Source organism: Trachinotus anak, unplaced genomic scaffold (assembly GCF_046630095.1).
Source record: "Trachinotus anak isolate AG129_WGS33_773 ecotype Australia unplaced genomic scaffold, CSIRO_AGI_Tana_v1 ptg000009l, whole genome shotgun sequence".
In the NCBI taxonomy this organism is placed as follows: domain Eukaryota; kingdom Metazoa; phylum Chordata; class Actinopteri; order Carangiformes; family Carangidae; genus Trachinotus; species Trachinotus anak.
In genome coordinates this window covers 4,170,701-4,175,608 of record NW_027273860.1, presented here as the reverse complement: position 1 = coordinate 4,175,608, position 4,908 = coordinate 4,170,701, and the positions used below count along the sequence as shown (strand labels likewise).

General features: G+C 38.3%; 1 long non-coding RNA gene across 1 annotated transcript; it reads left to right on the top strand.

Annotated features, from left to right (window-relative positions):
- The first annotated feature begins 583 nt into the window (after nucleotides 1-583).
- Nucleotides 584-4,091, top strand: LOC139625052 (uncharacterized). Its single transcript, XR_011691828.1, has 2 exons — nucleotides 584-2,748; nucleotides 3,463-4,091. It is a non-coding gene; the product is annotated as an uncharacterized lncRNA (long non-coding RNA).
- Nucleotides 4,092-4,908: the final 817 nt, after the last annotated feature.

The window sequence follows — 4,908 nt, the reverse complement described above, 5'->3', positions numbered from 1 at the left end:
CTCTTGTCTTGTAAATGCACTGAAAGCAGAAGCCTTTATCAAACAACAATCAAAGAGGTCGTCAGCAGGTGTATGGGTGTGCGACTGATTTCTTAGATATCCACGTGTGTGAGACAAGGAACAGAAAAGATTAAATTGATCATTCGGATTGTTTGCAGCTTAAGATATCCAGGTCATTTGCTGTCACTTGTTTCCTTTTTTTGCAGTGTGATTTCTGCAGACTTGGAATTTGCTTGAGTTAGATAATCCATCACCATAAAAGTCTTTATTTGGTTTTGTCACTGTGTTTTTTTTTTTTTTTTTTTTTTTTTTAATTTATTGTCTTTTAATTGTGCCCTTCAGTTGAGTGTTTTTCCTACAGTGAACACATTTTGTTCCAATCTGCTTACTGTCAATCATTTGACGCCCACGGGGCAGTTGAGAGAGAGAGAGAGAGAGAGAGAGAGAGAGAGAGAGAGAGAGAGAGAGAGAGAGAGAGAGAGAGAGAGAGAGAGAGAGAGAGAGAGAGAGAGAGAGAGAGAGAGAGAGAGAGAGAGAGAGAGAGAGAGAGAGAGAGAGAGAGAGAGAGAGAGAGAGAGAGAGAGAGAGAGAGAGAGAGAGACCACCAGGAAATAATTCCTTCAGAACACATCTTAAAAACTTTACTGCAACCCCGTCTCTTTATTTGAGGCATCTTTTTCAGCAGTTAATTTCAAGCTTAAGTTAAAGTTTTCAAAAGAAAAATGAAAAGATGATAATAAAAATCTAATTTAAAAAAAGTATGTATTGCAAAAAATCAAAAGACAGACAAGCAGACAGCAGTTAACGGACTATAACCCTAAACGCCACTTTAGTCTTTCATTAATGTGACTTAAATGTTTTTCTGGTTGACTTGATATCAGCTGCTGTTGAACTCAATTAGAGCTGGTCTTGAAACTCTGATCCACTGCTCTCAGCTGGAGTCCTGATGTCTCTTTGGTGCAAGGTTTTCCCTCTAAAGTGCCAGAGGACACACAATAAGTTGGAGGGTGTTTATGCCAAAACAGAGTGCAGGATTTAATCAGTCCTAAATATACTTTCTGCTGTACAACATGTAAACTAATACCAGTTTATAAGTGTATTCCCATTATTATAGTGATATCCCCTCCACCCCCCCTCCCATGCTCACTTTGAAGTTGACTCTGTGAAAGCCACTCTAATCTCTACTGATTTCAGCAAAGCATGTTTTACTGTGAGAAATAGCTATGAAAAAAGGGGATAGAGAACCCTTTGAAGCCCCACTGACTAACGTTTGGATTCAGACCTAAATAAAAACCGTGATTTTTTTTTTCCTTCCTCTTTTCAAAACCTTTAGCCTTCTCTTTCTTTCATCTCTGCAAAATCTTCAAATGGTGGTCTGTTATCTAACAGCTATCCAGATCAATGTGAGGCCAGAAAACACTGGTGAACATAAATGGGAATTTGGGGCAACCTTTTCACACACCTTAACTTATTCCCAAGCCATAGAACAGATGTTTGTGCATTAAAAATGTGTGGCCATGTGTAGCCATGTGTTCAAAATGCAGGAGGAGGAGGAAAATATATGGTGAATAGTACTCTCCCAACAGCAAACCATTCATTTTTGGCTAAATGTTACTACCAGGGTAAATCATTGTCCAATGCTTATCACCTCCTGGCTTTTGTTTTGTAGTGCTGCTGGGGACATGAGAGCAAAGAGTTCAGGGTAAGACTTTAGGCATAAAAATACAACATTTCCCTGAAACATAATGTTCTCCCTTGTGTGCTCTCTGCCTTTTTTATTGTGAGAATTGACACAGCAGATCTATGAAAATTGGACCTGAGATTGGATCAGTGTGAATTTTTTTTTCTGTCAAGAGTCTGTCACTCTGTTCTAGAGATGCCTATTAAAATATCCTCTAGAGAACAGATTCTGCAAAGAATTATAGGTTGGCTGTTGCTTATAGTTTTAAGTGGTGCTTTGAATACAAGCACTGATCTCCAACTGCTTCAGCAGAAGGAAGCTGTGGTTGGTCTGGGCAGCTCCCAGGTGTGAATGATGAAGTGATTGACCCACAAAAGGTGTTTTTACTTACCGCCTTATTAGAACCATTCTCAGGTCTGTGTGGGGGGTGATTGATTTACATCTTCTTTCTCGTTCTCCTTGTTTATTAGTAGGCCTATAAGTACACTTTATATAATTGAAATTTAAAAGAGAAGCTTTAAAAGGGAATATATAAGAGGCTTAAGTGTTTTTCCCCTCGGTATGTGCTGGGTGAGAACCCATAAACGTGTCAAGTATTGAGTGTTGAACACCTTCCAGACCACAGGAGCACAGGGCGTACAAACATGAAAGCAACAAGTGGAAGTATAGCAATATGCATCAATACCCACCCAAAATATTAAGCTTTAGCCAAATGAAGCTGATTAATTATGAAATCAATCGTCTTTCTGATGCTGTGTGTATACTTTTAGAGACTGTAGCAAATTGTAAGTGTTGTATCATGATGGCAGTGGATATAAAAAAAAAAAGAAAAAACTGGAGATGAAGCAATATCTACAGGCTAAAAGGCTAACAGGCTAACAAGCAGTGAATCTGCTGTGACTCTGCTACATGAACAAATCTCTGCAGCGTACGGGTTACAGTTCAGCATGGGGTGTCAAGGACCAGCAGGGAGCCTATGTACAAGAGCTGGTACCAGCATCAGCCAGGTCAGGCTGAGCACACCAGTTTGAATGGGTTTGGAGACTTAGTGAGCACATACAGCTATGGTAAGTTCAGAGGGGAAAACTTGTCACACACTACCCATTAAGTCAGTTAGTTTGGTAATAAATGCTGAGCTTGAGGGAGGGGTTAAAAGCGAGGCAGTACGTACTTAACTGGTGGGAGACTCAGATTTGTATTAAACCCAGAAATACCAGCAGAAAAGATTTGTTTGTTCATTTGCTGCCACCACTGGCAGTTACACCAAAATAAAATTTGATATTAACACTAATACACTCAATTAAGTTAACTTCATAGGTGCTATACAGTGTGTCTTTATATGTGTTTTCAACATAGGTAATAAATAAATATCCAGCAGAGCCTACACAGTGAACTGTGTAGGTGAGCAAATTACAGGGATGTATTTCATCTTTTGTACCAGAGCTGAACCTAAACCCCAACCCTAACGGGAACAGGGGGTAAATATCTACAGATGCTGGTGCATACAATCAAACATTTCTGCCGAGAGTTAAATAGAAAAACATTAGTACAAATATGCAGGTTCAACTCAAAGATTTTTACAATATTTTTAGGTCTGCATGTCACAAAAAAACCTTAAGTATACAAAACTCACAGTCATTAACTCTGTTTTTAACAGCTCTGTTATACTTCATTAACTTTTATACTTTTGCATCTTGTGGTTTTTGTCTCCATGATTGCCTTTGCTTTTTCACCTGATCTAACTCCCTGCATGGCTCCACCCATCTTCAACCTGAGCACAGCGAATCGGCTCAACTGCAAACACCTGTGTGGGAGACCAGAGTCTTTAAAAAGGAGAAGAAACCAGAGGAACAGTTTGGCCTCACCATGTGTTGAGCTTCATGTGAGCTGCAGATAGGGATGGGTTTTAAAGTTTGTGGTTTACAAGGTGCATGTCTGAGGAGTTTATCTAAAAGCTTACGCCTTCACTGCTGAAGCTTTTTCACATCTATCTGCTGCCAGTCACATTGCGTTGTCCAAACCTACAAAACTTAATAAAAATTTTTAATGGATGTCCCAAAAAACATCAAATATAGATGTGTTTACATGGAATATATTGGTTTTAAAAGCCCAAAAACAATTACACTGTATCAATACTTCAATCAGAATAAGCTGATTTAAATTTCAAAACCTTTTCATCATTTAACCTGATCACTTTCTGGCTGTGTTCTTTCTGTATATGCGCTCTATCTTGACGTAAATGTGAGGGGACGTACATTTCTCCACACATGACTCTTCTATTGATTAAATGTGTCAGCGCATGTAAACATCAGACTGCATTAAATCACATTCCATGAAAACTTCAATCAGAATGGTTTCAGTCAGAATAGGGAAAAACAAAACATGTGTACATGTAACCACAGCTTATGTCAGTCTGAATCTGTAAGATACATAGAATATTTCATACAAATCTGTTTGATGTGAGAGTGCAGTATGAAAAAAGACCTAAATGAAGTGATGGAAGAGGCAGACACAGAATATATATCTGATGTTAATCAGTGTAAAAAGCTTTTATATAACTGGTGATAAAGAAGGAATTTAAAGCTGAAACACGGGTTTAAGGGGTCAGATTGGTCCATTTTGACATTTTGTGATCACAAGACATTAGTCATCCTGGGAATGCTGCTTAGTCTATCAGGACAAAGTCTGCTGGTATTCAGACACAATCTGAAGCCAATGGCCTGAAGTCAAGTCATGCCAGAAGAGTAAAGCTTTAGTTACAGATAAAGACAAAGATTTGTTTTCACTCCCCTGGAGCCAAAAAAAGGATCAAATCTATGTCCACTACACGTTTCTTATGCATCCATGTTAGTGTTGTTTACAAGCATCATTTTGCTTGTAATTGGACAGTGTGAATTGAATGGAACCAAATAAAAAATGACATAAATGTGTCTTTCCACCATGGTTCAGATCAAAGAAAAGTAGATGTGATCACACTTTTGAAATATTTGTATTGATTGGAAATAACTTTCTTTTTTTTTCTTTTCTTTGCATGCAGGAGTCTTGAGCTGCAACTCATAAATCTGAGTATGTGTGGTCTCATGTGGCAAGACAGCATCACATTAAACTAATTAATCAGGGGAATGTTTTTCTTTAAGCTTAATTGCCCAGCCCCGTGTGTCTGTACAGTGGGTTTGGGGGAAAAAAAAATCATTACATTTATAAGATTACTCCTTGGTAATTTCATT